Source organism: Chelonia mydas, chromosome 4, assembly GCF_015237465.2.
Source record: "Chelonia mydas isolate rCheMyd1 chromosome 4, rCheMyd1.pri.v2, whole genome shotgun sequence".
In the NCBI taxonomy this organism is placed as follows: domain Eukaryota; kingdom Metazoa; phylum Chordata; order Testudines; family Cheloniidae; genus Chelonia; species Chelonia mydas.
Window position 1 is genome coordinate 110,609,811 of NC_057852.1, and position 13,052 is coordinate 110,622,862.

The following is a 13,052-nucleotide window of genomic DNA, read 5'->3' on the forward strand; positions in this document are numbered from 1 at the left end:
GCCCCTAGAAATAATCAGCATGTAAGGTTATGACTTGTTTAATCATGTTCATTTTTTATTTATCCCTGACATTGCTGCTCCCTTGCCCCACAACTATGCATGCACAAAAGGTGACTGGAAGATTAATTTAAATGGCTCCTCATTTTTTACCTACTGGTTCAGCCACTGTCATTGGTCTACTTTATCTTTGGCTGAAGACTCAAAATAGCAGCAACCTCTTACACCTACTCTACTTTACTGTTCTATGACACACCGCACAGGGCATGCTGAAGTAGTTGATCCATAAGGATCACACTCAAATGCTAATTTTCAAGTTCTTGTCATTTTTTCAATGTGAAAAACAATAGTAAGGTTATTACTTAGTTTTATTTTTTTAAAGTGAGACTTGATTGTTTACAGCATCAGTAATTCATAGGATCACCAACTCAACCTTTCAGGTGATCCTGCCAGATCAGACCTGAGGCATATTTGTGCAGCAGAGTGGTGAAACATGCTGCTGAAACTCTCTGTGGATAAATAGAGGTTTTCATTCTCTGAGGCTTTCAGCATGCTGCCTTCCACAAGCATTTAAGTCATACCAAAATTTTGCTTGAAAGCATCTTTAATTCCAAATAAATGTTGAGAGAAAATCTTTTATTCTGTCCCAAACTACAGCAACAGTATTTTGTAAAGTTTGTCTCTGGATTAGGAAAAATAAATCTGGTGTCTGTTCTTATTCATTGTGGGTAAAAATTCAGCTGAGTGCAAAGCCCTCCCCACCACTGAAGTCCTTAGCCAGTGATATGTGAGGCTTTTCAGAGCTTTTTGTTAGAATTGCACCATTAGAATTCTTTGCCTTTGATGGGATTCATCCTCTGGATACTGCTACATCATCTAAAACTGAGATGATTTATCCCTGAAGCTCATAAAAATACATCTGAAGAGTAATTTCACACTATTATAGGATGTGGCCTTTATGCACTTTTTTTATTGCAATGAGATACTTATTAAGGCTATACCTATGCAGAGATCATTGCAGGATTTGGGCTGAAGTCTCTTGCCATTTTGTTTTTTAAATTCTTGATGCAGCAATGTTAAATTAAATAAACACAATGAAACACTACCATAGTAGGCTTCAGAAAAGGTCTAACTTTTCAAAAAGTGACCTCAGAATTTCAGCAGGCTACATCTCTCTTGCAATTCAGAGGCCAGAGTGAGGCCAGCTGAAAAATTTGGCTTCTGTTTGGAAAAACTGTCCAAGTAGGTCAGATTTTGGCCTAGCAACTAAAAAGATGCCCCTTTGACTGGTCCTCTTCTCCTGGCCAAATTCCAATCTGGAAAATTACAATACATTACAGTAAATTCCTCCCTTCAATTTCAACTGGATATGGTATTCACCTCCACCTCTAACCTGAAACTAATGTATAAAGTATAATGTTGCTATATATGGTTAAAGAGCTGCCACCTTCCATCCCAAAGGTGTCAGTATTTCAGTGATTGGGTGGGAGGAAATAAATTTTTTGTGTATTGAGGTGCAGCCCCGCTTCCAGCTCCTCCAGAACCTAAGAGATTCTGGCTGAACATTTTCTCACATCTCCTAATTCATGTGCACCCCATCCATGGCCCCACAAAGTCACAGGACCTCCTCGCCAACCTCCTCCTGGCAAAGATGGCCATCCATCACATGAGGAGGAGGAAGCTAGAGAAGGGGTTACTCTGACTTTAGGGACTATTTCCAGTCCCCCATCCAATCGTGTCTCCAGGCAGATTTCCTCTAGGCAGTGTCCACTGACGCCTTAGACACCTTTGAGGAGCAGTGGACACGGTCTAGGGTTCTCTGCTCAGGGTCCCCTTCAGGCTCCCTCATTTTTAACCTTGTACCTCACTCCCATTCCTGTTTTTTCTTTCATTGTTCCACATACTAACTTGTGGACTGGGCCTAGTGGTACATCTCCCGCTTAGTCGAGGGAGTTGGCCTTTAATCTTATGGAGAGGCCCTAGACCCGCCTGTCCCATACCTACAAATAGTATCCCTGATAATTCTGTTCACAAGGAGGAAGATTATGACATAGCTTTTGTACTTTCAGCCAAGTGCATTTTTGCAGGGAAGGGGCTGAGGTTGCCTGTATGTACGTAGCTTGTAAAGCATAGAAAAGCCTTTGGGATGAAAGGTGCAATATAAATGTCAGATAGTATTAGCAGTGGTTATTAATAACTATCTGCAAGTGATGTAAGAGAACATCAGTTTGGCTGTGGGAAAATGACTAATTTCATTTTAAATACTGCATAATAGAGTTGTATGAGTCTGAAGTGCCAGAATCTAAAGAGTTTGCAAGCCATCCTTGCTTACGGCATAGACGGAGCAGGGACTGCACAGAGTTTCACTGGAGAAAAGATGTTCATATCTTGGTACAGGAAGCTGTAGATTGATTTGCTTCCCACAAAAAAAAAAAAAATTAAAAAACAACCACAACAGTATTTTCAATACATCAGTCCCCTTGTTATACTTATAAGAAGCACACGGGATCTTTATAGGGAAGAAGGCGGCACGCCGCATTTGTTGAGAATACAACAGTTAGCATATGCTTTTCAATCTCTTTCTCTCTCTCACACACACACACACCCCATGCACACAGTCCTGCCAGTTGATTTTTAGTTACCAGTCCAAGTCTGGATCAATCTAGTGGCCAGCCAGATTGGTCGCAGAGGGGAGCAGGTCGCGATCCGATGCTCCTGGAGTGTGGCAAGACGAACCCAAAGTCCCATAGCCAAGCACCCTGTTCTTACAGTCTTTTTTCTCTGTTGAAGTCGGATCCGATGAAGTGAGCTGTAGCTCATGAAAGCTTATGCTCAAACAAATTGGTTAGTCTCTAAGGTGCCACAAGTACTCCTTTTCTTTTTGCGAATACAAACTAACACGGCTGCTACTCTGAAACCTGTCATAGTAGACATTATAACTTATCTTAAAACAAAAGGGTGACCATAATCAGTCAAAAGGATTGTTCTGGTCTGTCCCTGCCTTAACATCAGTACAGACACTGGCAGTCTGTCAGATGCATTCCTACCAATGTCCCAGAGGGTCATTCCTTTCTGCTATTCAAAAAGGGTGGCTGGTAAAATGAAATCAAGACATACATTAGTACCTCTATTCTTATAGTACAATTATAAAATCCTGCTCCTACACCCTCAAATTTTAAACAACCAGTAACCACAGGTACTTTCTCATTATTTGAGAGTTTAGCTAGACCTCCAGCTTCCTGTGCTTGATATATGCCTATGATGTGAAGAACTATTTTTATCAGTACAACCCTGAAAGGGTGGCAAGCATCACATAGTTCCAACTCTTTTGATTTTTATTGCATATCTGATGTTGTTCCAGCTCCTGGATCATAAGAGAATCTCTATTTTTTATTTTATTTATTTATTTATTTTAATGAAAATGAAGCTTCTAGTTGTTCTGGTTCCAGAGAGAAGCTTAAAAACATGAACCCTAAAGTTTCAAAAATTTTGGTTGGTTGGTTTTAAAATCATGAGATTGTTTTTGATAAAACTCAAGATTTTTGGAGGGTTTGACTCAGGACCTAGGAATGCTTGGTGTTGGCAATACTATGTGTGTGCACTGATATTTGTGTAAAGTATTCCTAGTCGGTGTTTGGATGACTCAGATTTGTGTCCTAGAAAGGGAAGGAAGAAAAACAAAGACTTGCTCAATGGATTTTTATTAAGTCTGTGTAAAACTTTCATAATAAAATCCATGTTTCACTGCAAACCCGAAACTTTGGCCCAGTTTGCCAAGATCACAAACCTTGTGGCAAACTATATTCAAGTTTCAAGTGGACCTTGGGACCTGGGGAGATCTATGGGGTTGGTGGAAACTAGTTAAACCTAAAACAAGGTAAAATTAGCAGTTTCAGCTGAACTTTTCTTTGAGTTTGAGTTCTGAAAACAAAACACAGGGCATGTGAACTCACAAAGTGCATGTTGTAAAATGGAAACTGCCAGCTTTCACACAGTTGTGGTTGTGCTTGACTGATACAAAGACCACTTCTGCTCTCAGATACATACCTATGCAACCCCAATGGATTCAAATCAATAGGGATTTAAAATCAGTGGACTTTCATGTCTGTAGTTGAGTGTGGAATTTGGTCAACTATGTATTCGTAATTAAACTTAGCTTTCTGTATTGGACCCAACCTAGTGAGAATAATACTACAGCCCTGGCTTACTGTATGTATTGCACTTGCCAACTCTTTGTATTTCTGTTCTGTATCACAATAACATTCAACTTAGAACGAAATGGCAATTTTCATTTAAAACTTTGGGCCCAATCCTGAGAAATACAGAGTACCCACAACTCTGTAATTGTACTCTGTAACTGCAATTGACTACAAGAGGAGTTACAGGTGCTCAACACTTCTTAGGATTGTCCCTTTTATTTAAGACAACTTGAGAAATGCAAATGAGCTTTCAGAGAACAGCAATGAGGGAAATGGATCAACTTTCATTTAAAAGGAGATTCTGACATGGCTGGCAAGAACTAGGCATTCTCTAGATATTCATTATATACAAACTTCTCTTTGAAGCCATACCAGTGGGTCTCAGTCTATTCCAGACTTTAGTCTCTTGAGCAGAACCTGGCAGGCATAAGATACCCTGCTATAATATTTAATGATATTATCAAGCAGAAAGCAAAAAGCCATTAGTGAGATGAGTCCCAGCTCAGTGCTTTAACCACAAGACGGTCCTTTCATCCTTCTCCTGTATTTCCCAGGGTTGAAATTCTGGAGGCTGATGGCAGAATATTCTCAGCAGAGGTTGTCCACCACTCTGGAACTCATTTTCCCCACAGATCCATCTGACCCTGTGTATTTAGTGATGGTTAGGCATCTGTGCAAGATGTACATTGTTTTTTGTTTGGCTGTTCAGTTACGTGGACTGTGTTAGTCAGTGGAGAAAATTGTCTTAGGGGAATGTTGTATGTGTTGAAGTCAGAGGCACTAGTCACATGCTTAAATGTAAGCACATGCTTAAGGGCTTTTCTGAATGGGGGCCTTACTTTGCTTAAGCACTCCCTTCATTGGCATCCTATATCAGTTAAAAAAGGAGTCTTAGGGTGTGTCTATACTACAAGCATTAGTGACACAGCTGCAACGAAGCCATGGGCAGCGGGTGGACTCCCCCTTCGAGGAGGCTAGCCCCCTGGCCCCGCCCCCTTCCACCTGAGACCCCACCCCTCTGCCTGCCGGAGCCCTGAACACCGCCCCCACATCCCAGCAGCCGGAGACCCGAGCTCCCACCTGCACCTCCCAAGCTCCGGGCCAGCCCCAGCTGCCAAATGGGAAATACACTGCACTGCGTCTCCCCTCCCGAGACCCCGAGTTGCCCCCAGCAGGAAATCCAGGAAGCTGAGGAGCAGATACTGCCTCCTCTGCCACCCCGGAACCTGCATTATGCATAATAATAAGCAAGAATTTCCTCTGGCAGAAGTTCAGTCCTAGCTCGTGCAAACCGTAAAAAACAGCAACCTGGCATCCGGTGGCAACAGTTGCACCAGGGGAAGTTTAGCTTCCCCATGCCTATTATACTGGCCACCTATGACAGCGATGCAGCTACGCTGCTGTAGCTCTGTACTGTAGACACTTACAGCAATTGGAAGGGGGTCTTTTAGGGCTGTCAAGCGATTAAAAATATTAATAGCAATTAATTGCGCTGTTAAACAATAATAGAATACCATTTAAATACTTTTGGATGTTTTCTACATTTTCAAATACATTGATTTAAATTACAACACAGAATACAAAGAGTATAGTGCTCACTTTATATTTATTTTTGGTTACAAGTATTTGCACTGCAAAAAACAAAAGATATAGTATTTTTCAATGCACCTAATACAAGTACTGTAGTGCAATCTCTTTACCATGAAAGTGGAACTTACAAATGTAGAATTATGTACAGAAAATAACTGAATTCAAAAATAAAACAATGTAAAACTTTAGAGCCTACAAGTCCACTCAGTCCTACTTCTTATTCAGCCAATCACTCACACAAACAAGTTTGTTTACATTTGCAGGAGATAATGCTGCCCGCTTCTTGTTTACAATGTCACCTGAAAGTAAGAACAGACGTTTGCATGGTACTGTTGTAGCTGGTGTTGGAAGATATTTATGTTCCAGATGCACTAAAGATTCATACGTTCCTTCATACTTCAACCACCGTTCCAGAGGCCATGCGTCCATACTGATGACAGGGTCTGCTTGATAATGATCCAAAGCAGTGCAGACTGATGCATGTTAATTTTCATTATCTGAGTCAGATGCCACCAGCAGAAGGTTGATTTTCTTTTTTGGTGGTTTGGGTTCGTAGTTTCCACATCAGAGTGTTGCTCATTTAAGTCTACTGAAAGCATGCTCCACATCTTGTCCCTCTCAGATTTTGGAAGGCACTTGAGATTCTTAAATCTTGGCTCTAGTGCTCTAGCTATCTTTGGAAATCTCACATTGGTACCTTCTTTGCGTTTTGTCAAATCTGCAGTGAAAGTGTTCTTAAAATGAACATGTGCTGGGTCATCATACGAGACTGCTATAATATGAAATATATGGCAGAATGCAGGAGACATACAATTCTCCCCCAAGGAGTTCAGTCAGAAATTTAATTAATGCATTATTTTTTTAACGAGCGTCATCAGCATGGAAGCATGTACTCTGGAATGGTGGCAAAAGCATGAAGGGGCATACGAATGTTTAGCATATCTGGCACGTAAATGCCTTGCAATGTTGGCTACAAAAGTGCCATGCTTGTTCTCACTTTCCGGTGACATTGTAAATAAGAAGCAGGCAGCAGTATCTCTCGTCAATGTAAACAAACTTGTTTGTCTTAGCAACTCGGTGCACAAGAAGTAGGACTCAGTGGACTTGTAGGCACTAAAGTTTTATATTATTTCGTTTTTGAATGCAGTTATGTAACAAAATAAAATGTACATTTGTAAATTGCACTTTCATGATAAAGATATCGCACTACAGTACTTGTATGAGGTGAATTGAGAAATACTATTTCTTTTGTTTATCATTTTACAATGCAAATATTTGTAATAAAAATAACAATAGAAAGTGATCACTGTGTTGTAACTGAAATAAAAATATTTGAAAATGTAGAAGAACATCCAGAAGTATTTAATAAATTTCATTTGGTATTCAGTTGTTTAATAGTGTGATTAAAATTGCGATTAATCACGATTATTTTTTTTAATTGCGATTAATTTTTTTGAGTTAATCATGTGAGTTACCTGTGATGAATTGACAGCCCTAGTTTTTTCCTATCGCTGTAGTAAATCCACCCCTCGAGAGATGGTAGGTAGGCCACCAGATGAATTCTTCTGTTGACCTAGCTGCATCTACAGTGGGGGTAGGTCGATATAACTACATCACACAGGTTATGAAGTTTTTCATGGCTCTGAGCAATGTAGCTAGGTCGACCTACGTCTTAGGTGTAGCCTATGTGGTAGCCATCTAAATTCTAGCTTCCTGGAAAAAGGTAAGGCAGGTATAATTATTGATCTCAGCACTCCAGAGAAGAGTTCAATATTCTCCAGAAATGAGGCAGCATGAGACTACATCTAAACTAGGATCACATTTTTTGGAGCAATTTTTTTTTCTCATGGGCATGCAGTACCGACACTGGTCAGACAGGAAAAGTTAATCTCTTCCAATGCATCTTAAAGGATCTCATCGCCCTTTGCGAGCATTAAAGACTCAGGCTAGACTTTCCAAACTTGAATGCCTAAGGCACCCCCCCATCTCAATGGGAACCAGGAATGTAAGAGGCAAGGGAGCTAGGAATCCTTGGTCCCACTAAAAGCCAGCCATTTAGTTTCGTAAATATGTAAGTTTCGTATTCTGAGGAGCAGTTCAGACCAGTGAGGCATTGTGTCACCACTTGACTTGTAACCATGGGTGCCTCACAATGCTCTGCTGCTCATAGGCCCTGACTCTAAGGAACCTAAGTGTTTGTTGACCCCTTCAAAGAATTCTAATAGACTGGTGAGGCATGTTTTCCCTTTACAAAAGCCATGTTGACTCTTCCCCATCATATCATGCTTACCTATGTGTCTGATCATTTAGTTCTTTACTACAGTTTTAACTAATTTGCCTGGTACTGAAGTTAGGTTTATTGGTTTGTAATTGCCAGGATCACCTCTGGAGCCATTTTTAAAAGTAGGTGTTACATTAGCTTATCCTCCAGGTATCTGGTACAGAGGCTGATTTAAGTGATAGGCTGCATACCATAGTTAGTATACTCCTGGGGGGAATTATATGCCAAAAAATTAAAAATTCTGCACACAATATTTTAAAATTCTGCATATTTATTTGTCAAAATAACACAAAATAATCACCCTAGTTTCAATTATTTTGGTAATTTATTTCAAAATATCTGTCAGCAGGTATGTCTGTAACAATACAGACAAGAAAAAGATTCAGGAAATGTTTTTTGTGGGGCTGCTGATTAATCGAAGTTAACTCACGCAATTAACTCAAAAAAGTTAATTGCGATTAAAAAAAATTAATCGTGATTAATCGCAGTTTTAATTGCATTGTTAAATAATAGAATACCAATTGAAATTTATTAAATATTTTGGATGTTTTTCTACATTTTCATATATATTTTATTCTTGTTGTAATTGAAATTAGAGTGTATGTTATTTTTGCTTACAAATATTTGCACTGTAAAAACGATAAACAAAAGAAATAGTATTTTTCAGTTCACCTCATACAAGTACTGTAGTGCAATCTCTTTGTAATGAAAGTGCAACTTACAAATGTAGATTTTTTTTACATGACTGCACTGAAAAACAAAACAAGGTAAAACTTCAGAGCCTACAAGTCCACTCAGTCCTACTTCTTGTTCAGCCAATCGCTAAGACAAATAAGTTTTTTTACATTTAAGGGAGCTAATGCTGCCGTCACCAGAAAGTGAGAACAGGCATTCGCATGGCACTTTTGTAGTTGACATTGCAAGGTATTTACGTGCCAGATATGCTAAACATTCGTATGCCCCTTCATGCTTCGTCCACCATTCCAGGGGACATGCTTCCATGCTGATAACGCTCATTAAAAAAATAAGCGTTAATTAAATTTCTGACTGAACTCCTTGGGGGAGATTTTTATGTCCCCTGCTCTGTTTTACCTACATTTTGACATATATGTCCTGTTATAGCAGTCTCGGATGATGACCCAGCACATGTTGTTCATTTTAAGAACACTTTCACTGCAGATTTGACAAAACGCAAAGAGGGTACCAATGTGAGATTTCTAAAGATAGCTATTGCACTCCATCCAAGGTTTAAGAATCTGAAGTGCCTTCCAAAATCTGAGAGGGATGAGGTGTGGAGCTTGTTTTCAGAAGTTTTAAAAGAGCAACACTCCAATGCAGAAGCTACAGAACCCGAACCACCAAAAAAGAAAATCAATCCTCTGCTGGTGGCATCTGATTCAGATAATAAAAATGAACATGCATCGGTCTGCACTGCTTTGAATTGTGAACGAGCAGAACCCATCATCAGCATGGACGCATGTCTTCTGAAATGGTGGTTGAAGCATAAAGGGACATATGACACTCTAGCACATCTGGCACATAAATATCTTGCGACGCTGGCTACAACAGTGGTATGAGAATGTCTGTTCCCAGTTTCAGGTGACATTGTACACAAGAAGCGGGCAGCATTATCTCCTGCAAATATCTCTAGACAAAGCTCTGGCTGGGATGATGGATTAGGTCCTGCTTTGAGCAGGGGGTTGGACTAGATGACCTCCTGCGGTCCCTTCGAACCCTGATATTCTACGATTCTATGAAATGTAAACAAACTTGTTTGTCTGAGCAATTGGCTGAACAAGAAGAAGGACTGCAAGGAGTTGCAGGCTCTAAAATTTTACATTGTGTTATTTTTGAATGCAGGTTTTTTTGTACATAATTCTACATTTGTAAGTTCAACTTTCACGATAAAGAGATTGCACTACAGTACTTGTGTTAGGTGAATTGAAAAATACTATTTCTTTTGTGTTTTTACAGTGCAAATACTTGTAATCAAAAATAAATATAAAGTGAGCACTGTACACTTTGTATTCTATGTTGTAATTGAAATCAATATATTTGAAAATGTAGAAAACATCCAAAAATATTTAAATAAATGGTATTCTATTATTAACAGTGCAATTAATCACGATTAATTTTTTTAATCACTTAACAGCCCTAGTTTTTTGACAAATGGATTCTGTACTAGTCATATTAATACAGTACTCTGAGTAATAATTAATTTAAATTACAATACAGAAATCTATTTCCCTCACCCCTCAGAAGCAGTGCAAAGGCTTGGCGGAGTCAAGGGTATGGGAGGAGCCAAGAGAGAAAGAAGTAATTGCTGGGAGCCTGGGAGTGAACCTGGAGGGTTGTTAGGTGCTGGGGGGAGAAGTATGGAATAGAGTTTTTTTGGGGGGGAGGCATTGTTAGGGAGTTGGGGAGCCTCCCCCATACAGACCGTGGCTGACCCCTAGCCTCTCCCATTCAGTCAGGCACATCTGTCCCATCCCCATCTTTCCCTGCACCTCCTCCACACACACACGCCTGGTGCCCTTGTGTCCCTGCACCCCACTCCCATTCAGCCCTTGGGTCAATGCTGTCACCCCACTTGCTCCTGTGCCCCTGCCCCAGTCTGTCACCCACTAGTCCTTCTGAACTCCAGTGTATGTAACCCGCCCAGCAGCCCTGTGTACCCCCCTCTGTCTTTCCCCCTATATACTGTCCCCTCTCACCTGGCCCTGCAGGCATATCACTGTGAGAAAAGCAACCTCTGTTCTCTCTCTCTCCATGGCTGGCTGCTCGGGCTCGTGAGCTGGCTGCCCTCTCTTCTGGCACCACAGCAGCCTCTGGTCAGTGAAAGGTGTAATTGCAGCATCTCTCCAGCAGAATGTATTATTTTGCTAAGAGAAAAAAATCTGTAGGTAACATTAATTCTGCGCATGTGCAGTGGTGCAGAATTCCCCCAGGAATAGTTAGTAATCCTGCAATTTCATAGTTGGGCCCCTTCAGAACTCTTGGATGAATATTAACTAGTCATGGTGACTTATTACTGTTTAATTTATCAGTTTGTTCCCAAACCTCCTCCTGTTGACGCCTCAATCTGGGACAGTTCCTCAAATTTGTCACTTAAAAAGAATGTCTCTGATGTGGGGATCTCTCCCATATCCTCTGCTGTGAAGAATGATGCAAAGAATTAATTTAGCTTCTCTGCAATGGCCTTGTCTTCCTTGAGTGTTCCTTTAGCATCTTGAACATCCAGTTGCCCCTCTGACTGTTTGGCAAGCTTCCTGCTTCTAATGTATTTAAAAATAATAATAATAACAATATTTTTTTTGCAGTTAGTGTTTGTGTCCTTAGTTAGCTGGTCTTCACATTTTTTCTTGGCCAGTTTTACATTTGACTTGCCAGAGTTTACATTCCTTTTTATTTCCCTCAGCAGGATGTGACTTCCAATTTTTAAAATGATGCCTTTTTGCCTTTAACCTCCTCTTTTACTCTGCTGTTTATCCATCATGGCATTTTATTGGTGGAAACTGCACTAAGCCAACTGCACTAAGTTTGCAAAGAACTTTTAATAATTGGCAAATAAATGCTGATTTACAGTATAAATTTGGACCAAATTCAAGCTACTATTTCAAGTCCCCTTATTTAATGTTTTTATCTGAAATGGCTTACATTTTGCCTGTAATGTAAGAATTGATAAAAAGTAGTAAAGCTTAAAAGTAAACGAGCCATTAAATGTATAAAAGAAATGGCAAGTACGGGCTCTAGTCTCAGTAACCCTTTTCTCAGTCTAGCTTTTAGTTTTGGATACTATACATAAGTGCCATTTTTCAGTGACTTTCTAAATTGTATATCTCCAACACCCATTTATTTAAGCAGTATTATAGCTGCTAGGGTTGAGACTTACAATCAGAAAAAAAATAGTATCTGAGTTAGGAGTTGCTACAGTACCCATTAGCCTAGTTTTCTTAAGGTATTGCATTCTCATGTAATCCTTTAACAGAGGTTGTACAGCAGTGGATTATATTATGTGTCCTGAGCATTTCTTTACACTGTGGTATACATGATACACAAAATATTTCTATCTATCTGTGATAATGATGGTCTACAAAACGCAAGGGGAGGACAGGGGGCCTAAACCCCCTCCAAAATAAGCAATTGAATTGATAGATTGCATACAATATTATTGTACTATAAAAATGTATTGAGTAAGGTGTCATAACTGGTGACACACTGGTCATGAATATGATTGTGTGAGGTATGGATGGATGGTGCGTAAAGAGTTATGTATATGTGCTGGACATATGTTCCTAAAATATGTTTTGGGGACAGACTTGATAAAGCTTGTCTTAGATAAAGGGATGTTGGTTTGCCTGTGTCTCCAGTGTAACTGAGCAAGGTGACGCGAGAGAGAATAAAAGTTACATTTACACCAAAGTCAACAGGAGGATGATAAGACAACAGGAAGAGACAAACAGAGGGGAGACTAACTTTATCTGGGGATACACTTCAAAAGAGTACATGTCAGAGGTTTACTGGACTATTAAAAAGGAGAGAGAACCCCTTACTTATTCATCGCAGAGGGGACAGCACAATCTGATTCTGGGTGTGTTGAATCATGCTCCTGGAAGGGCTGGAGTTGCTGGTAGTTTGATATAAATGAGAAAGCTGTATAGGCAAAGATTGTAGCTTGCTAAAGTCGTCTTGGACACTAGCAATGTGTTTTATTTGGGGGATTGGTTGTAACCATTTTCTGTTTCTCTCTCCTTAGTATCACTTTAATCTGTTTTTTATTAATACATTTATTCTTCGTTTCATTATAAACCATCTTAGTGTTGTGTATTTAGGCAAAGAGTGGATCCTCAGTGAGTTAACAGGCTGCTGTGTGTTCTGTCTCTTTGGAGACAGCAGACTTAATAATTTTTAGGTGTCCAGTGAGGGGGACTGGACACTGCAGGGAGATGTCTCGGGGAACTCAGGAACTGAGGTTCACTGAATCT

The 13,052-nt window shown here is 39.9% G+C and overlaps 1 protein-coding gene and 1 long non-coding RNA gene across 4 annotated transcripts in view; one reads left to right on the forward strand and one right to left on the reverse strand.

Moving 5' to 3' along the window:
* Positions 1–13,052, forward strand: part of FAM184B (family with sequence similarity 184 member B) — a 92,033-nt gene that overhangs the window by 1,965 nt on the left and 77,016 nt on the right. The gene's annotated exons all lie outside the window — the stretch shown is intronic.
* Positions 3,084–13,052, reverse strand: part of LOC119566141 — a 45,361-nt gene continuing 35,392 nt past the window's right edge. Inside the window, exons 2-3 of the long non-coding RNA XR_005225224.1 lie at positions 10,782–10,949; positions 3,084–4,840 (exon numbers count right to left, since the gene is read on the reverse strand). This is a non-coding gene — a long non-coding RNA (uncharacterized LOC119566141). The remainder of the gene's footprint in view (positions 4,841–10,781; positions 10,950–13,052) is intronic.